The sequence below is a fragment of the Astatotilapia calliptera genome, chromosome 10 (assembly GCF_900246225.1).
Source record: "Astatotilapia calliptera chromosome 10, fAstCal1.2, whole genome shotgun sequence".
NCBI classification, from domain to species: Eukaryota; Metazoa; Chordata; class Actinopteri; order Cichliformes; family Cichlidae; genus Astatotilapia; species Astatotilapia calliptera.
In genome coordinates, this window is record NC_039311.1 from 3247764 (window position 1) to 3269315 (window position 21552).

Below are 21552 nucleotides of genomic sequence, written 5' to 3' on the forward strand. Positions count from 1 at the left end.
AACATGTCTGTGTGCACTAGGTCACCATTAGCACGCAGGGGCTTAGCACCAAGCTGGTGAGAGTTTAGTGGCAGGTCAACCCTCCTCTGGTTTTTAAAAGTGTCAAACTGTGGCTGATGCAAATGAGTACACGCAAAACACATGTCGTCACTAGCATCTGGCGGGACTAATATTCTAGCTTGGGCACACTGTGACGCCGGGGTGCCAGCATAAGGCACGCTAATGTCAGGAGAGCTATTCGACAGTCTACTTGTAAGAGATTTGTGTAACCAAATGCTCTGCAAGTCATCCTGTGGTTTTAAAAGGCCTAATGTGTATTATGCAAGGTAACAAGTGGCTTGCTGCAGCAATAAAAACGAAGTGGAACACTATCATTCAAGCTGAACTGTTCAGTAAGTCGCTTTAAAGGTTTTTAAAGGTAATTGTCAGGTTGCCTCCTACAAGTATAGGTCTCGAGGAGAAGCTAAGCTAAAAGGTTGCTAAGCTACAGCAAGTAGTAACTAATGATTGGTGATTTATTTATTTATTTTTTGACAGATACATTCATACTTAAATCAGCAGCAAAAAACCGTGTGCTTTGGCGAGATATTTCACTGTGGCTTCAAGCAGGAATCCAACACTGAAAACGCAGCGAGTCCCACAACAAACGTTTCTAAATGAATGAAACTCTCAGCTGTTCTTGACTAACCTCGGAGAGAGAGAGAGAGTGATGATCATATACTGCGGGTGCAGCTTACTGAGGATTGCATGAGAGGACCATGCATGTGATCTCAGACATGTCATGAGCTGGGCTAACCGTGGCGAAGACATTCAGAGAGCACTAGTGTCATGCTACCAGGCATTAAGGCAGCTCCTGGCTTCAGCTAGCCTTCTAGTAAAGCCACCCACCACTCCGGGAAAAATTTTTTTTAGGCTGTATGACAGGTCATCCTTTCATGGGTGTCAAATGACTGCAAAGTAGCTCGTGTGCGTCTGCGTTTAAATAAGGCAAAGGGTTCCTATTTAGTATTCTGAGTAAGAGGGGAGATAATGGCCACCTGGAAGAGGAGAGGTAGAAGTGGGAAGGGGGAATGGTAGAGGCCTGTAGATGTATTTAACCTCAGGAGCAGTTGTTGTTTCAAGGCGTGGGAGGGTTTTTTGCCAAACATGCAGCAGGCCAGCTGATAAGGGTCGGCTGTAATCCAAAGGCCGCCAGAATGTGGGGAAAGATCAGAGAGAAGTCTGAGCCTGTCTTTTTAACTTCTTTTATTCCTTTGTTTCCCTCTCTCTATCTCTCGCCCTCACCCTTTCACTGTCTCCCTCGATCATGCTCTGCAGAACTCCTCGCACGACGTTAGGGGAGGGGAGAGAAAGGAGAAGAAAAAAAGAAAGAAGAAAAGTGGGTCAGGGCGACCTATTTTTTTTCCCACAGTTCACGAAGGCAGAGGGTGGTGGTGTTATCGTCAGTTAGACGAGGAGCAGGGCCTGATGGGGAGGCAGGGCCTTGTCGCGAGACGCAGCCACTCAGAACTGGGTCAGCAGCAGAGGCTATGTCTTGTAAACGGCTTGTCATACCGGGGAGAAAAGCTGCAAATGAACCATAGATTATACGCCCCAAGCTGAGCGCTGAGGTCTCTCCTCACTCCCCAGACCCACACTTCAAAAAGCACACACACGCACTCGCGCATATAGTATAAGTCTTACAGTAGTGCACGAGTCTCTAAAGTACTGCCACCTCCTATAAGTTCCTCTCTTCCCCTCTCAGTCTCCAGTAATAGCGTTTGATTTCTGCAGTCAGACCTGTCAGGCTCAAAGCCTGAGCCACACATGCTTTTAAGCAAAGGCTCTTTTCTGGTTCTGTTTCTCTGACATACGGGCTGCTGTTTGCTAAATATAGCCTGCCTTCTCCAGGATTTTCTTGACTTTATTTGGGTCAGGTTATTTACTGTACCAAGTTCAACTGTGGTTTAGAGGAGCAGCGCACATGCTTGTTCAGCCGGACTGACATGGTTGTAAACCATGGCTGCAATTTCTCCCAACTACAGGTTAATTTTTAAGACGCTTGAATTAGGGTTCGATCAATTTTGCTCGTGCTGATTCTTGGCAAAAGGACCCAGTGTGGCAGAGAAAGGGACTAGCCGCAGTAACCATGTGTTTTTGATATCGATCCTACGCGTTGCTTGTTATTTCATAGCCTTTGTGTCTTCCCGCTGTGCCTCAGAAAGACAAAGCGGGATAAACACTGGGCTTGATCTCCTCCTCGCAAATAATTGCCGCGGTTGTCATACTGAGCTAAGACCTTTAGGACTGAAAATCGGGGTTTCATTTTGGCGTCGGGGCCTGCTTATGGAGCAATGCAATTTTCAGGCAGTAGAGCTCACTCATATTTCACTATGTGGAACAAATCTGCCTGTAATGAATCTCTCAGGACACTGTGGTGCCTCCACAAACGAGTCTGTTTTTTTGGCTCTTCTGGAGTTAGGGGGGAGGGAGGGGTGCAGGGGGAATCTATAGTGGGCCTTTTAATATTTCAGCACATCCATCTCCCTGATATGAAAAAAAATCTGTTTTCTTTGCCTGTATCAGTCCTGGCTCATGTTAATCTTATTGGTTTCGCTCTCTGTAAAAACAGCCTTATTAGCAGAGGTGTCCCACTAACAAACATAACATAATATCCCGAGGTGGGGCTAAACATGGCGGGGGATTGGATTAGCAGGAAAGACTCCGTGTTAGTCCGCACATGCAGCTCCCCTCTGTGGCTCCCGAGCTCTTTCTGCCGCTGCCGGGAAGCAGACCTGCCTAATGTTATTCTTAGCCCCAGAACTTCGTGTCTCTGCGCGAAAGCCCCTAACAGTAATCGAGGAGAGCGCTCGTGGCTCATGTCGCTCAACGACAGCCTCTGAGGGCGTGTGTGCGTGGCCCTGTCTGTTTTTCTATGTGTGTGTTTGTGTGTGTGAAGGTGAGACACGCTGAGCAGTAAACCAGTCGGAACCAGTGCTCGGCCAATCTAGCCGGTGTTTCCTTTTTTTCTTTTTCTTTTTGGTGATAGGGAGCCACCGCATTGCCTTTAGCAGATGGTTTCCAGCAGGCCTGCATATGACATGTGATAATATTACAGTTTTGAAAGGTCAGGCATGAAGAGAACCAGTAGGAGGGCTAGAAGGAGGGCCTGTCCTCTGTGCACACACTGTTCTGCAGCGTATTAGTGTTACATTCAAGAGAAATGTCCTTTTATGAATTTCCAGCTCAGTATTGAACATACTGCCAGTAACGGGGCGATGCAAATATTTATAGGATCACTTGAACCTTGGTGGCCCGCGTGTCAGTCGCAGGGAGGGTGTCCCAGTGTTTACTGCTGATTTACAAAAAAATAAATAAATCTCCTTTGTGCTCTCGGGCAATAGCAAGATTTGGACAGCGCAGAGTCAGACTTTGGACTGTGGACTGTGGTGTTTACTTTAGAGAATCAGAGGTCCTCACTGGGACACAGCAGATCATCATCAACCTGTCAAAACACTGGTTCTGATTCACCGCCCCCTTTCTCGAGGCCGAGATCCTTGATTGGTCATTAAGCTGGCACTTGTTCCCGAAACAGAGGCTGGGATATTTGTTTTGAAGCTATGGGTCACCGTGTGTGCTAAAGGCTCAGAGCAGAGCCAGGAGGGAAACGGTCTGGGATTTCCATATGCGTAAACAACACCTCTGGAGTGGATGGCAGTCTCATCACACAGGTGTATTCCATAAAGCAACCCTTCACCCACACAGACACACACACACCCTTCTCCAAACCCCTTTCCTGAAATGGCCTGGGGCTTGTGCATGGAGGAGGAGGAGGAGGTTTAAAAATAAATCTGCGCAGGGCCGGTCAGACATTTTGAAATTCTGTTTCTATCTCCGTCTGATAGAGAGGTTAAAGATACAGCATCCTGATAAATCTCTTCCCACCAGGGGGAACAGATAAGGAGTGGCGTAGATTGAATAAAAGAGCTGAGGAGAAAGGGGGAGGATAGGTGCAGGGGAGGGGGTTGGGGGGCAGGAGGAGGAGGAGGGCTGAGATGTCTATCAGGCCGCATGAAGGGTTTTTTTCTCCCCCCGTTTTTTTTTTTTTTTTTGTCTTGCAGATCCAGTTCAAGGGCGCCCGCAGGCGAGGCAGCTCCCGCTCTTGCCGTGCCAACGCTGCTGCTCAAGGTCATATGAGCCAGCCCTGTGACATTAAAGAGGAACAGGAAAGGGGGCTGGAAGGAGCGGGGGGCGGGTGCAAAAACCATCCTCCACAGACAAGCACACACAGTCGCATGTGACTTGAGTTGTAAGAGGGGTGAAAAAGTAGCCTTTATTAACTCTTTTCAGTCTTTCCTGTGACTTTCTGTGCTGGTGTCTGGGTCTACAGTGGATTTTGTGAGGGCAAGAGCTTTTTAAGGGCAGTAATGAGAGTGTCTTATTCTCTCTGCACAGAGCCAAGAGATGCTTGGCTAACTGCTTTGTAGTTGCCAGCCACACATACAGGCAGGGTTTGTGTGTGTGTGTGTGTGAAAGAGAGGAGGGGGAGAGAGAGGAGAAGATGGAAGAGAGAAGAGTCACTGTGATAAACCTCAGGGGAGGGAGGTAGAGAAGAGAAAAGGGGTCTCAAAGTTATTTAAAGGGACAGGGAACCAATGGCAAGTGCCCTTCAGTTCTGAGTTTGAGCTGAAAGGTAGTCCTAGCATTTGTGAATCTAACCTGCAAAGAGCGCACGCTGCCGTTTGGGCTAAGTACAGTGCACCGGCAGGTGGTTTCAGATGGGAAGTAGAGTTGCGGTGGCACATCCAGGAGTGTCATGCTTGTAACTGTTGCTCTTATTCCGGATTAAACTGTTTTCCAGCTGCAGCTAAGCATCTGCAATAATTACTCAGCAGTTTAATGTCAAAAAACGACGCCATCCTTCAGAATCCGGCAGGTTCCTAAAGTGCACCTTTCAGCATCAGTGTTTGGAGTTTTGAGTGTCACGAGTTTGAAATATAGGTGCAGTCGGGTGAAGGGAAAATGTGACAACAGGCCGTGACGGTTTGGCTCTATGGTGTCAGAGACAGAGGTGTCAGAAAAATTAATGGTGGCTGATTCGGCTTCTTTCAATGGGAATGTTATCATAACATAAATGACATGAAACTGTTAGCGTGTGTGTGTGTGTGTGACTGTATAACGTGATACAGGAAAAGTGTAGCTCTCTCTTGTTTATGTTTAATGTAGTTGAGCCTGGAAGCTATATTACTCCTTAAATATTACCAGTAAATAGTGGTCTGCTGAAGACATGTAATCATCTACGTGTCCAGTGTCCATTATGCACTTGGATATGAAATTTTATTAAATTTAGAGATGACTTCTTCACATACTGTGGTGCAACAGTTCTTAGCTAATTCATGCTAACTGATGCTTCCAGCCAACATTTGCTCTTAAAAAATACCATCAGAAGTAACATTTTTGGGCCTCTCGTGATTTAACGTAATCTACCTTATGGCATTTATTTATTATCTGTTTGTTTTTTGCTTCACGTCCACATTACCATAGTCGAAAAATGCACAATATCGTCTCAATATCTCTTGATATTATTGCATGATATCGAAAATTAGCAATAATGCTGTCATTCCTCTATAACTCTGTGTTCTGTGTTGCCTGTGTTAATTAAAGTCAAAATCCATGTACATGCAGGTGGAGGGGATCTTCACTGTAAAAACATACAAAAAGAGCAGCTACATTATCATATCTGCATTACTGCCACAATATCAGTCTTTGATTTTAAAATGACACAGTTACAGTTATCCTGACAGCTCTGTCCTGGGCAGATCCTAGGTTTCTGTTTGCAATATTAAACTCGGTCATTAATAGTGTGTGTGTGTGTGTGTGTGGGGGGGGTATTGTAGTATCTACAGGCTCACCATCTCGTGTGCTGCTTGTTTACACTGTCATCATGTGTTCGCTGGTCAATCAGGTATCAGTTTGCGGCGCCAATTACGCTGCGTGAGAATATGGCCTTGTCCTACAACAGCACACAGCTGTACATTTCAGGATTGCACTTAGGGCGGCAGGCTCGTGGTTGACTTAAGCCTGAGGATCTGGGTTCAAGTCCTTGTTTTTGGCACGATGCTACGCTGATTTGTCCTGGGGCCCTATTACGTAGCTGACCTCTGACCTCCAAGTGACAGGAAAATGTGGGGAGGATTTCGCTCGTTAAAGACTCACATGATGAACAGAATCCATTTAGCGTATTATTCTATGCAATTTAGCTTCGAGAGAGTATATTTTGCTCCTGAGCTAGCCCATCTATCGCCTCCTCATGTATCATTTTACACCAATATACAACTATTGGAAAAGAAGTACAAGGTGAATGTAATGGAGAATGGTTTTTGGACGGAGATAAGGCTATGTTTTCTGGAACAGAACTAATAGCCCCACTATCATCTAAATTTCCTTGTAGATGTAAAAGTACAGGCAGACATTGTATGAGTCCACAAAGTCAGTCTCCCGGGCCGCTAATGGAGCTGCTTCAGGCTATGCATCAATATGACATCACAGATTACAATCTTTAGACTTTGGGAGCACTTTAGGTACTTTCAGTGCTGGAAGAACGCAGGAAGAACTGGCCGACAAAACACTGAGTCATTATAATAACAATCACAGAGATGGGTGGAGCTGTGCAGTGATACGGCCTGACAGAAATGACTAAAGTATACCTACGAGGACTTGTAGTGAGTCTGCTGGGCTTCATAGAGATTTTGCAGTGACATTAATAGTAGACTTTTTAGTCTCATTTGGTACCACTGTGTTGTTTTTGGAATGATTCAGGCAAACAAATCTTTTTCATTATTACAAAATGCAGAATGTAAGGAGATCTGGAGTCGGTGTGTGTTACGTTGTAAAACTATTTCTGTCACACAAATATCTTTTGGGGTTGCGTCGGGAAAGGCATCCAGCGTAAAACTCACATCAAACATGTAGATCCTTTGTCACAAGGGAGCAGCGGAAAGTAACTTTTAATACCACATAGCAGATTGGTTTTGCTTCTTTAGAATGGTTACTTAATTGCTTCTGATTATTTAGAAGCAAAAGTCATGAAAAACATACAACTCCGAATCCTAATTTACGAGTAGTCTGCAGCTAATGTAGCTTCTCCCGCAGCTACACAGTGTCCAGTTGTACTTAGCAGGGTTGGAATAGCTCTGAAACTACGATGCAAAACTCAGTGATGTTGTAGTTGTAGCAATACTGTTTTCCCGCACTGTGATATCCATGTAGGGCTATTAATGTTAAAGCATGCTAGCCTTGATGTTTGAAGCGCTTCAGGCTGAACTTATAACTCATGGACTCTAATCGTAATCAAGTGGCCTCTGGTAAAAAAAAGTCCATATCCCCCAGTTTGGTTCAAGTCAGTTTGGATAGGCCTTTTCCCTTAATAAATAAAATGTATCAATTAAAAACTAGAAAGTCGTTGGTTTTTTTCTGTTTTTACCAACTCGGCTTATCTTTGTTTAATATTAAGGTTAGCTTGATGATCTGAATCATTTAAGTGTGAGAAATATGCAAGAAAATAAGAAATCAGGAATACTTCACAGCATTGTATGACATCTAGCTTAAGTCCCCGTGACCTGTACTCTCTACTCAGACAGGATTTACTGGATAAGTGTCCCTCACACTTGTGACGCAATCCTTTCTAACCACTCAAAGCTGGATTTGAAGCTCTACTGAACCCTGCTGAACTTTGACATTTTAAGGTATTACTAAGGAAGACACAAGTACGGAAAGAGCCTCCTCTCACCAACTAAGAATCCCTCTGTGCCCTAGACCCGAGGCTCGATCACACCTGTTCATCACCCAGCTGGCATAGTACCATTTTGACTCTTTCTTTTGATTAAACGAAAAAGCATTTAGACTAAACAATCAATAGGTACAGGCTTGAGTCTGGAATCGCTCTGGCATAAATCTTCCTGCTGCCTGGCGTGGAGTCGTCTCTGTATCATTTTTGCTGATTAGTTTTCCCATTACTCAAAACAGACGCGTTTGCTGGTGATGAATGATCCAATTATGGGATATTTGTCACCCATTTGATATCTGCTGCTAGTCTGTGACTGTAAAGAATTTCAGTGTAACTCTACCTGCTCAAACCTGCAGTCCACTGTGGGGTTAGTGTCGACCGGCCTTTGGATATATTTTTTTTTACAGCCATTAGGCAATGATTATCTCTTGGGGGGTTATTTTTTTTAATTTCCCAAGGAGCATCTAACCACTTCTCCCCGATCATCTCATTAATTTTGTGGTTACACATAAAAGCAGTACTCAAGAGCGTTTTCAGCACTTTTGTCATTTTAAGACTACTTGCCCTAAAATTTTCTAGCATCTCTTCTAAAGTCTGCATCCCCCCCATCGCCACTGATATACTTCAGACAGCAGTCCGATATGTCTAAACTGAAGTTGACCTCGTCCAACTGCTACACACACACACACACACACACACACACACACACACACATGCACACCCAAACAATACACAGACACTCACAGCTGAAAGGATTCATGTACACTCCCCCACCACACCCCTGTGTCTGTGGACAGTAGGCTGATTCTGCAGCCTCCCTCCCTCCCTCTCGGGCTCTCTCTCCTGCTCTGCTGTGTTGAGCTGTGTGTGTGTGTGTGACAGCTGCTTAATTGGGCATTCTCCCCTCGTCGGAGAGCCTCCTCTCTCTCTCTCTCTCTCTCTCTCTCCTCCAGCTTGGGCCGGGGCTGCTGACGAATGGCAGCGGATTACAGATGAGGACACGGTGACCCACCTGACCTTGCTGCACAGCCGCGGGGGTGGGGTAGTGGTGGTGATGGGGAAGGGAGGGAAGGGAAGAGGGGGGGAGCACTGAGAGCTGGCGATGGGGCTGACAGGGTACTGCAGAGAGGCAGAGGTGGTGGCAATGGGCATGGGTGCTGTAGTGGGGGAGGGGGAGGGTGGGGCGTACCCGTGCCAGGTCAGGGAGGATGAGGTCGCACAAAGGTGGGTGATATATCGGCACAAAGGGGCGGGGGTGGGTGCATTTGCCAGGTGGCCAGGAGGGCAGGCGGGAGATCAGGTGAATGACAGGAGTGTCACATGACACCCTCCCTCCTCCACCCGTGTCAGTATGTCAAGGGCACGAGCCCCTGCTGGCAACCGCCACTGCGACATTTTCCTAACACTTCTTCTCTTCTTTTTAAGTTCTTTTTTTTATGTGTTTTTATGCGTCTATCAGGCGAGCAGCTCCTATATGACTGCTGGCTTGCCTCCACGCACCCTCGGGCCGCGATGTGGTCGGTCAAAAGGAGGCGGCGGGTCCTTGAGTGTGGTGAATTTTAATTTCGGTGCGTGCTATAGATATTTTCATCTCCCCCACCCCCACCTTCCTGCTGTGCGTGTGAGACTGCCAAGGTGAGGTTGTGTCCTCTTGTTAAGAGCGATTAATGGCACTCGTTATGTACATAATGAAATCTCCCTGCTGATGCATAGGGTGGCGTTGTCTCCTCTTTTTCTGAAACACACACCCACCCACCCACAAACCTACATATATATATATATACATAATATACTTCTGTGTGTGTGTGTGTAGCACAACACTGAGGATGCTTTGTTACAGCCTCCAGGCAACTCCAGCATGTGTTTGATATGGTGTAGAGACCCCTCCCCTCCCCTCTTGTTGTAAGCCATCTCCCCAAATGAAAAACGAACTGGAATTAAGGCCCTGTCAATTCGCAGTCGAGTTTGTTCCTCTTTCGCTTTAGATGCGCACAACACTGCGGCTCCCTGCGTGACATGTGTTCTGAGAGATAGAGATGGGTGGCTCGCCACTGAGTCCCGTTTTGACTGGCGGAGCAAATTAGATCTAATCTTCTTGTGTGTGTTCTTTTATAGCCCGAGAATGTTCACCTAACATCAGCTTTTAAGTTGACCTTGTTGTGTTGTTTGCTCGTCTGAGGCTCCTGTGTGCATGTGTGTTTCTAGGACAAGACACTGCTGCACTGCTGGCTTCTTTTTTTTTCTTTAAATTTTTGATCTTGTGCAAGTGTACGTGCACGCACTAGCACCATTCAGTGCCTGAGTCAAGCTGTGCAAGCTCTTTTAATCCCATGCCCCGGTGCACGTAGTCTTGATTAGTGGCAGCAGTTATCTGTGCAGAAGACAGCCCGCCCTCCTTTAGCATTTAGTCAGGTCTGGGGCACCAGGGGGGTTGGGGGTGTCAAGTCATGAGAAAGGTGAACGAGAAAGGAGAAAGGCAGAGGGGGCAGCAGTGGAGGAATGGCTAGAATGAGGGAAGAGGGGAGGGAAGAAACCTGATTAGTATTCTAAAGGAGCACTCCTGCCAGTGGAGCAAATTGATTACTGCACTTTACCTGTATCAGCCTCCACAGCTAAGGATGACAAGGTACGGGAGCATGATGTGTGTCTGCATTCGCCCCACAGCCACGGCACAATAGCGGTGTTAAACCCACACTAGGCAAAATGCTTTTTTGCTACCCTCTTTTTTACTTTTTACCACCACTGGATCGTCTTTTCTCAGTCACATTCAATACAGGAAGCGATATGCCCGCTGCGGTTGGGTGCGAGCCTCGCCAGTCTCTCGGTCTGATTTAACAGTCAGTGATTGACTGAGGGAAGGGCATGCTTGTTTCCTGTTTCCTGCAGGTCTTGGCCCTTTTAGGCTGATAATTAGCAGGTTTCTCTTAGTTACAGTAAAGGCAATTACAAAAAAAAGAGATTATTTTTCTTTCTACTGCACAATTTCCATCAACACAGTGTTAATGATGGGTATGGTTCTGCTTTAGAGCCCTGCTGGGTTTCATTCTGGCTACTCAATGGAGCGCTGATTACACCTGGGCTGCCAGGTGAAGGCAATTAATTGCAATTAACCTCTGCTTAGACGGAAAAGCAGCAGCAGTTTGAGGAATGACGACCAGAAAGAAAGCTTGGAGGCTTTGTTCAGGCTGCGGGGAAATCAAATTTGTTTCTCCAATCACATCTGTAGAGACAGATCGTGCAGACTGCTATTTGCAAGTGATCAGATCAGATTTGTGTGTGGTCATCACTAGCCCATTGGGATAGGTTGCTGCGGTAACAGCCGAGGGGTCAGTAACTACGAAGCAAAGGTCGGCTGTACACAAACCCCAGCAGATATACCCCTGGTGCTCTAACAGCAGCCTGAGCTCTGCGTCTGTCACTCCTGGTATGATGTGTGTTGCAAATGAGAAAAGTATTTAGTACAAATTTGTGGCTTGACCCAGCAGCGTCTAAAAGGAACAAGATTTGTTGTATATTTTTCTTTTTTTTTTTTTTTAAATGTATAGTTAGTTTGCCTCCCTTTAGTCCAGTTTTCCATTTTTATTTCTAAAATGTTTCTTTTCACATCTAGTTGTGGTTAACTGTAATATTCTTGATCCACAGCTGTAGAAATGCAACTGGAGTTGCATTTCAAACCAAACTTTGAAACATATTTGTGTTGGCGGCCCGATTAAAGCTGAATAGTTTGTCTAATTAAAGCAGATATGCAAAAGGATATATAGATATTCAGTGTTAGATATGTATAATTTGCCCCCCCCTTAGCCCAGTGCACGCATTCCACTATGAAATTTAAATTCCAAGCCAATGACACCAATCTGTTCAGCCTGTCAGTGGCATTCACTGTGCTGTCAATACTGAGCAGGCATTGCAAGTATGTTTATATTCTCCATGTGTAATAGGCAGGGCCCAAATCATGAACTCTCCAATCACTGTGACCAATAAAAGTTGATTAAGTCAAATTGACCTGGTGCATGTATTTAAGAGGACCCAGTATAAAAGCAGGAAAGCACTGCCTTCATTCATTTGGGCAATATCGCTAAAATTAGAAATGTCCTGTCTAAAATTGTTGTTGCATTTATTACTTCTATTTTAATTCATTATTATGAGGTTGCTCTGAAAAGCCTTCAGTTGAACCTGAATTCTGCAGCGAGAGTTCTGGGACTACAAAGAATTGCTGTATTTCTCCCTTATTAGCTTAATTTCACTGGTTCCCTGTTGAATTCAGAATTGAATTCAAAAATCTTCTCGCATACAAAATCTTGAATAATCGGGCCCTGACATATCGTGCAGACCTCATAGTACCGTATTATCCTAACAGAGCACTTTGCTTTCAAATTGCATGCTTACTTTTGGTTTCTAGCATTTTCAAAAGTAGAATGTGATGCAGACTCTTTCAGACACCTCTACTGTGGAACGAAGTCTGAGTTTGGTTTCGAGAGACAGACGCTCTCTCCACTTTTTTTTGATGAAGCTTATAGTCGCTGCTGGATCGGGTGATCCTGGGCCATTAGTTATGCTGCAATAGGTCTGGGCTGCTGGGGGCTTCCCATGATGCACTGAGGGTTTAATCTTCACTCATCTCCTTTCACTCCCTGTTAGTTTTTCAACAGTACTGTATGTAGTCATTAGCAAATATTAAAATCTGGTTCTTTCTCCCATAGTATGTTTTTTTTTTCTTCTGTCTCCCTCCCTTTACCCTCAAGCTTCATGGCAGATGGCCCCGCCCCTCCCTGAGCCTGGTTCTGCTTGAAGCTTCTTCCTGTTAAAAGGGAGTTTTTCCTTCCCACTGTTGCAAGGTGCTTGCTCATAGGTAGTCATGTGACTGAGAGTCGTTAGCTTACAATATAAAGCACTTTGGGGCACATGTTGTTGTGCATTGGCACCATATAAATAAAATTTAATTGATTTAGGCAATTCTATTAATAAAGTTGGTTATTTCACTATGGATAGTTTATTTTCCAAACACTCTAGTCAATAAACATGGCTTTTGTTAACTCTATTGTGGGATATTTATGTAAATATTTTTTACTCCAACATTGGAAATTAGTTCCTAACTAGGACAGCTCACAAGTCCTGGACAGGCAGAGGGCAGCTCGGGCAGGGCCTCGCTGCTTCTTTATTCTAGCACTCAAGTGACCCTGCTGTAGTTAGTAAGTAGTGCAGCCCACTGCTTAGACTCACCGGTGAGGGGAAGGCTTAAATATAAGGAGAAGGTCAAGCTAAATAAAGTTTGTTTTGCCCTTGTGTCTATAGGATATGGATTTATCTACAGCTCAGCAGAGATCATGAAGATCTTGGCACACATCTAGAAAAAGGTCTTATAGCAGGCAGTTTGTTGCAGTTTAACACTAGCTTGCTGCTACATTTAATCCCTGTAAAAGACTGCATTTTATCTAATGTGTTTTTGTCATATGTATAATATTTTGTAGTAAAACCATATGGGCCTTTTCATTATTGATGAAACGCTAAGTGGGAAAGATTGTTAAAAATAAGAAATTTCCTTTGCTCCTTTTTTTGTCTGTCAACCCAAAACCCAAATAAAAAAAATCTAATTTCTTTCCAAATTGTTAGTTAAGAAAAAAATCTTTAAAATAATTTCTCACTTAGTTAACCTGATGGTGCATGTATGAAGTTGGATTGATCATTTATCTGATTTGAACCAGACAAAGTTCAAGTGACTGTGCATAGTTAAGTCTCCTGTTTAAAGGTTTTAAAAGTGAGAGTGAGTCGCAGGTGTGCTGCACACCATTCATCTCCAGTAGTGCAAACACATTTTTCCTGCTGTGTGTTAAATATGAAAAATATCCCAGTAGGGCTGGGCCATATCATACCGTTCACAGTAATACCAGTATAATGTTGGGCAACGATAAGAAAATGAAATATGGCGATAGAATATGGATAAAACGCGCATGCGCAGTGCCTTTGTTTTCATACATACATGGCGGCGACGCAGAATGAGAAGGGCGAAAGCGGACCGTTGAATGAAACAGATGAACCAGAACTGGTTTGTAAAAATGCTGCAACTTCAGTGGTGGAACTGGTTTGGCTTTCGTCCGTCAGATACACAACAAAGCACTATTTTTGGTAGAGCATGCTAGCGGGCCGTCGTTATTACCGTGTTGTTTGGAAAATATAAACATACTTGCAAACAGTGTCCCTTATAATCCCGTGTGCCTTATGTATGAACTCTGGTCGTGTTTACTGACCTCGAAACGATTTTATGTGCACGGCGCTCGAAAATCTGTCAAATGTTTCAGTACGACTTTGCTAAGCTACGAAGCCACACCGCTTGATGGATTGTCGGAGCGTTACGGCTATCGTAGGCAGGAGCCTCGCGGAGTGATACGTACTGCGCTTCAACATAATGTTACCGTATTGTGTGTGTATAACCTCTTTTTAAGTTTTGTGGATATTATACATGGTTATGCTGAGGATATGTCGTCTGCCCTTTGGTTAAACTGTCAGCAAGGAATTTGCATTTGCACTGTTACATTTTTATATAACTTTAATGCACATAAAAAACAGCTGCTTGTTTAAGTGAAAATACATTGATGTTTTTTTGGAGTTGTAAAGTATTTTGTCTAGTGTCAATTATATCGTCAGTTATATCGTTATCGCAAATTTTCAAATGTGTATCGTGATAAATATTTTTGGTCATATCGCCCTGCTCTATATCCCAGCTGAGTTCATGTCTAAGCATTTTAAAGAAAAGCTTTAACCTCCTAGGACCTGGCATCCACATATGTGGACATCACATTTTGGGTTGTCTAGACCAAAATACTTAATTTTTCTCTACAGGGGCCTGATGTCCACTTACGAGGACATTATACTGCCACTGTTCTATCGAAATTTAAAACAAATGTCCTCATGTGGATCTGATTTACCCCTGAAACAAAATTGAGGTTTAAAAAAAGAAATCTGGTTGTTTTTACATTCGTCAGGTCCCAATCAGCCCAAATAGCAAAGAGAAGTTAAAAATGCATGCCCTGAGTGCAGGTCTTAGGAGGTTAATGCAACAGATGCAACAAGTTCCCAATGATATTTTGCTCATTTTATATAAATTATTTATTTCAGGGATGTAAACCTTTCAAATGAGGCAATCTGATTCTCTTTGTGTGTTAGCTGTAAAGCTGTATGTGTGTCCTAAAAGTCAGAGCAGATGGGCATGTATGGGCTGTCAGCTTGCAGCAGTCACTCCTCTCCTCTGTGATATTTAGTTTTCAAACCATCTTTGTCATCTTTTCTTCAATATTAGTTCATCTCACAACTGCAAAGTAGCGCTCCGCCACTACGTTATTGTCATCATCTTTCAGCCCTGTTGTTGCCTGTGCCTACAAACAGGTAGTGGCCGTGTCATTTAGCGCTCAGTGTTTTCTTTTTCCAGCAAAAAATATGTCCTATCAAATTATGGTGATATCAACACATTTTACCAGTATATAAATTATTCAGTATGAAATGTGCTTTATTTAGGCTCAGTGGAACATTTAACGTTATCTAGGACACCTGATTTTTTTATTTTTTTTTTAAACGGCTTTTTAGAATTTCCGAATGAAACTGCAGCAGCCTTTGCCCATAGGGCAGTGTTGGCAAGTATGCCTTTATAATCTCCAGTGTAATTGATCGGGGTTATCTCGGCTTAGGAATTGGTTAAAATCCGTTCTCTCTGTGTTTTGCGTGAAAAGAAAGTCACACAAGGACTGTAACACAAGTTTAAATAGCTGAGGTTGTGTGTCCGCAGCTTATAATGAGGTTTCTCCAGGTTGTGTAACAAAAGATTGCACAGTGGCACAAGGTCCTTTGAGGTTGCAGGATGGCAAGCATACAGCAGCTTGTTTGCATCAGTGTTATCTAAAGCTCTTGCCTGGTATATTTAAAGTATAGTTAACCTTTTAAGTTATTAACTGTCTTCGACGCCTTACTGTCCCTTTGTAATTTCAGCAACAACGACATATATACAAACTGATTATCACGTTACAAAGTTGCACATAAACGTGGTTAATTTGTTTATGTTAAAGTTGGATGTTGCTCCGAGTGTGAAAAATGAAACCCTTGTCAGCGTCTGAAGCCTACACTTTTCTCTAGTGGCCAGCAGGAATGCAACTTTTTATATTTGCGAAAACAGTTTGCTTCTGTGCGGTCCGTGCCGTGGAGTGGATCTGTTTTTGTGGTTGCCTCAGCTCTGGCCGTGTGAGCACCGGTCAGGCTTTAAGGCCAGGTGTAGGACTAATCTTTTTGAAATGTCTTGCGCTCAGCTCTGCCCTGCCAAGTGGATTGGTGCTGCTTGAGAGGTTTTTCTCAGAAAAAAGGTTGCACATAATTGTTTTATACTTTATTGGGTTAAATGTGTCTAATTGATTTAAAAGATACCCTAATTGTGGAACTTTGAATAGCCCTGCATTCTTGCTGATCTAGAGGAAAAACAAAAAAAGAAGTTGTGTTTTTGATGATTCTAATGGAATGTCCCCTCACAGGCCATTATGCCCTGCGATACCATTCTCCGGCTTCACTCGGAGCAAGCATTAGGATGATTTAAAAACTAAAAAGTAGGTCAATGGGAGCATTATGAAAGGCGGAATGATAGTAGAGATGTGTCCTCTTCTTTTTCTGTCACTTAGACCTCTGTCACACACTATAATACTCCAAACCATCCTATATCACTTACAGTAAAAGAAAAAAAGAAGCAGGGCTCTTTTTAACCCAATAAAACCAGACATCTTGCTGACTCATAGCACCAGCCTTCTTAGGGATGATGCCAAGGATATTATGGAAATGATCCATTAAAGGCCAAGGTTTTTTAGCTGGTTTTATCCAGCTTTCAGGGCAGTCTGACAGTGGGACATTTGATCTCAATTGCAAAGTGACTGCAGTCTGTTTCAAGGGCCTAGTCTGCCTTTTGGTGAGCTGGCCGTTGGGCAATCAGCTGTTCCTATTTCCAGCGACAGTGTTTACAAATGGAAAATGTGTGTTGTTTCGGGAGGGAAATGAGCGCCATTTCAGACAGGCGATGTAAGCAGAAGATTACCTCGGAGCCCAATAGAAACGAATCAGGTATAGATTGATGGCAGCCACGGCTCATTAACAAGGAATGTGTGTGTGTGTGTTTAATTGATGCGCTAATTCTCAGCCACTCAGGAAATGGCCCTTGGGTGGGTCTTCCAAATGGCACACAAATATTTACTATGGACGCAAACACTTTGGTAAGCACATCCACGCGAGCCTGGGCATGTAAGGTAAAGAGTGTCCGATGCTGTGATACAGTGCAGGGATACACAGGCTAGTTTGGCTAGCTGCTCAGCTGGGCTATGAAGTGCTTGGATGACTCATCAGCATGCATGAATTCCTCTATCCTGTCTCTCTCTCAACCCTAAGAACTCTTTGTACTGATGAAGTTAAATTCCGCCCCCGCTCCTCATCCAAGGCCAGATGCAGCCTGAGAAGTTTAGCACTCTGGTCCCATTTTCTGAAATGTCCCCAGCACACTCTGAGTAGGATGTTCCAGCAGGCAACCTGTGCTGCTTAAGTCAAGAAATCTGACTTTCCTGCACTCACATATCGCATTTCCTCTATGCGGGGTGCATCCATGGGTTTGAGCGCGCTCACATGGGGGGTGTGTGCGGGCTATGCATGACTTGTTTGGTCAATGCATCCTAAGAAGTGGGTCAGTATGCCCTAGTTCTCACTGTGTGGGCGTGCGTGTTTCTGTGTATTGCGTTTCAGTGTTATTTTGTCCCGATTGACTTATCTGCAAAAGCATTTTCTTGCTCAGGCTCTCCCGCTGTTCAGTAGCATGTTTATCCTCTTCTTTACCTTTCTCAAGGTGAACACGAGCTTTTTAATTCAACTTTCCTCTCGTGGACTCGTTCGCTTGCGGAAGGCTCGGAGCAACTGCATTTGGTCAGGTAGCTTATGTTTTGTCTTATTTAATCATGTCAGGCCATATTGAATTTACAAATAGCGGTCACGCTGCATGTGTAAGTGAGCTACCCTGTTGAGTATGTGCAGCAGGGCTGGGCTGCAGATTACATGATATAATAGTGTTTAGGCATTGCCTCTCCTTTTAAATTCCTTTAACCTTGACTCCCCTTTAATGCAGGGAGAACACATCTGCCAGGCTGGTGTCAGACATTAGTAATACACACCGCTCAGGCAGCATTGTCACTTTTTATTAACGCCCAGAGCTTTGCATGGACACCAGCTGTTGCATCAAGTGGAAAAGCCTTGGCGGCATGGATGACCTTGACTTTAACTGCCGCTCCTTTGGCTCTTACCCCCGTTTTAATTCTTTTGTTTGGTCTCATACATTTTAAATGGCTTAAGTGGATTACCATTGCTGACGATGAAGGTCGTTTAGAAACTCGCTTTTTTTAAAGATTGGGAAAGGGGAAAAACACTGGATTACCAAGAAGTGTGTTTGTTTGTTCCTGGTGGCGGTGGTGGAGGAAGTGTAATCTGGGGGTTAGGGGAGGAGAGCGAAGCTCACGTTTTAAAACTTAATCCGAGACATCTGCATCGACACGTTCAGTCGACCTTGTGGTGCGACCGAGAGTGCAGTGACCTTTCCTGTTCAGAGTGTCTTTTAAGTACCAGAGGAGTGAAACGGAAAGAAATAAATGAAGAGTCAACCAGCCAAGGGATGATGAAGCCTCACCCCCATCCCCATCATTTGCCCTCCCCCGCGCATGTACGTGGCTGACTGTAGGGGTAAAAATCATTTTAGACCGGTGCCTGCTCTGTCATTGGCTGACATTGTCAAGGATAATGGATAATCACCACAGAAACCATACAGCAGCTCATTGGTGTTGTGGGAGGAGGGGGTGGAGGTCAGGCATTTTGGGTGCCACCACCAATGAGATGACATGTTAACAGATGTGTAAGGTCATTTTCAATGTATACACCAGGGGAGAGCATGTAAAAGTAATGCACGCATTGTGAAAGTGGAGAGGAAGAGGGTCGTGTGCTTTAGGGGCTCAGGATGGAGGACAGCTTTCCCTATATTAAGGTCATTTATTTGTTAACAGAGCTGTGCCACTGAGCAGAACGCATTTTCCCGTGCCCTTGCCGTGGCAGGGCTTTTTGACACCGGCTCTGTCATTAAATGCATCTCGAGAGCCTGAAGGGCCTCGCTTTTGTTTCAAGTAATTTGTGCTTTATGTGATGCAGTGAATGCAGCAGCTTTGGACCTCTTGTATATATACTGATATAGTGCAGTGTCAGTGTGTCCCCATGCTACCTTGTCTGCTCTGTATAGAAGTGTCTTTGGGCAAAAACATAGACAAGGTCAACTGTAATTCCAAAGGTTCATTGCCAGTAGCAGAGATTAACAGAATTCCCTGTGTTAAAACTGTCAGTGCTCTTTTTTTTGTTTCCCTTTCTCTCACTAACTGTGGGGCTGACTCCCAGCATATTAGTAATGCTGCCAGGCTGTGTGGAAGGTAAAGATGCGTACATGTTTACTGTGCCCATCAAACGTGTCTTTACAGGCCGTTCTATTATGATTGTGCTAAGCAGGCTGGCAGGAAAATAGTCTAATCCTGAGCATCTAAGATTAGCATGACAACAGACGTCAGATGGCCCAGTGTGACCAGGTTGGCTTTTGTTGTTGTCAGATTTAGGTCACCAGCTTAAAGATGGCCTTGAACTGTAACTGACGCTGATGGGCCAGTCTCAGTTAACTTATTCACTTCGAGGGAGTGCACCACAAAGAGTCTAATCAACCTATTCTAGACCTTTGGTATGAAAAGGTCTTTTTAAATTGCCAAGCTGATTGTTTTCCTACTGCTGCTCAGACTGATCATCTTAAATCCAGCGTCTAATCCCAGCTCACTTCCAAGGTGGCATTAAAAGTGCCACCTTGTTGCCCTTACTGTCATGACAACCTGTGGACCTTGGCCCCAAGGATGGATTTCAGGCTGATTAGAAGCCTGCCACCTTGTTGTTTCTGGCCCTCGCTGTTGCCCTCTATGTGAAATATTCAGCCCGGTGACTGTGTGGTGGGTTGCCATGGCCTTTCGTCATAATCACTGGCTGCTGTCCTGTCGTGTGACCCGCTATGTCGGTCCGCTCAGCGGACACCAAAGGTGAGGACGGCATCGGGAAAGGACACGGACAGCAGCTGAGGCGAGGTGGAAACTCTGTATTAATTAACCTTTACGGGATGCGGCCAGGACTGTCGGCGGTGCCCTGTATCCACGGAAACCACGCTGACAGGGTTCAGAGCAGAGGTCTCCCAGAGCAGCACTGCTGACAGTGTCATGGCAACTGGCACAATGTTCACCCCAGTGTCACTGGCTCTGCCCTCCTGACAGTGGTGTGGTGTGATAGGTGCACCTGAACCTTAAGCAACCCCTCCCAATAATATAGACGTGCTCGACAGTTAAGTGCACCTTGTCTGTTATATCCTTGATGCAGCTCTGCTCTGTTTATGTGCGGTGCACTGTAAACCTCCCAAAATGTGCAGAATATTTAGAATAGTAAGAGTTGAGCGTACTATTATAAAGCTGAATTTTATAAGTGGATAAGTGGAAATGTTTTCGGAATGTAAATGTTGTCTCATAGTTCATATGTCTTATTTGGTCTCTCTTTTTTATTCGTTTAATTGTTAAAAAGTAGTGTAGCACTGTAATTCTGTTACTTTAGGTATGCATGAGCAATGTAACTCATTACATGCTACAATCAAAGGGAATTAAATGACAATTACTTTGCAGAACAAGAATGATTCTCCGCTCTTCTTCTGCATGTAAAAGATACTGAAATTCACTACAAATATTTTTTTTTCACACTGAAAAGAGTGAACAATTGTTAGCAATGATGGGAAGTGACGCTGCAAACTGCTTCACTCGTGGCTCCACAGCTAAAACACAACCTGAGCAGTTTACAGTAGATTTAAAAGAAAAAACCATGGCTAAATGCACAAAATTAATAAAGACGTACAACTATAAAATGTGCTATAGGGAGAAAATGTCGCACAAACTCACAATACCTAAGGAAGGAGAATTTGCAGGAAAAAACAAGTTCACAGTGCTTAGTGTGTGAACCTTTGAGTTTATTTGGGTAACACTGTGGCGTGGTGGTTAGCACTGTTGCCTCCCAGCAAAACGGTTCCAAGGTTTCCTGCCTTTCTGTGTGGAGCTGTGCATGTTCTCCCCGTGTTTGCGCAGGTTCTCTTCGGGTACTCAGGCTTCCTCCCACTGTCCAAAGACATGCAGTTAGTGGGGTTAGATCAACTGGTGATTCTAAATTGCCCCTAGGTGTGAATGTGAGTGTGAATGGTTGTCTGTCTTTCTGCTAGCCCTGTGGCAGACCTGTCTGTACCCTGCCTCTTGCCCCCTGACAGCAGGGACCCTGATTTGGAGAAGTAAATAGATGGATTATTTGTAGCTCAAAGCACTCCTCCCATAAATCAAGTTACTTCTGGTTTTGCACTTCTGATTAAAGGAAAAAGAATCGGGGTCAAAAACGCGAAGCCCAGCTGGCCAGGTGTTAATAAAGATAACGCAGCAGTAAGATTATACATGCGTCTATATGTGCCTCCGTGCACACATTCGTTTCTGTGTCTAGGCATGAACGCTTAAAGGCTTACTAGTGTGCATGTGACACGGGGAGCGGGTGGGTGGCTCATGCTTTATGTAGTCCAAGGTTTGTGTCGTGTGCGATGCTGCTCAAGTGCATAAGGAGCAGGGGGCGGTGGGGGTGGTGGTGGTGGGGATAATCCACTGAAATGACAAGCTGCATAAGGAATTATTCACAGC

At 44.4% G+C, this 21552-nt stretch overlaps 1 protein-coding gene across 3 annotated transcripts in view; it reads left to right on the forward strand.

Annotated features, from left to right (window-relative positions):
- The window catches only part of nrip1b (nuclear receptor interacting protein 1b), a 39566-nt gene that overhangs the window by 11423 nt on the left and 6591 nt on the right, over positions 1–21552 (forward strand). The window contains exon 1 of one of the 3 annotated variants that reach the window (XM_026182369.1): positions 9022–10391. The exons of 1 other annotated variant lie outside the window; for it this stretch is intronic. The gene's annotated coding sequence lies outside the window, so the exon portion shown is untranslated. Of the gene's footprint in view, positions 1–9021; positions 10392–14804; positions 17704–21552 lie in introns of those variants that run through there. One more of the 3 variants, XM_026182370.1, reaches the window with a different exon arrangement.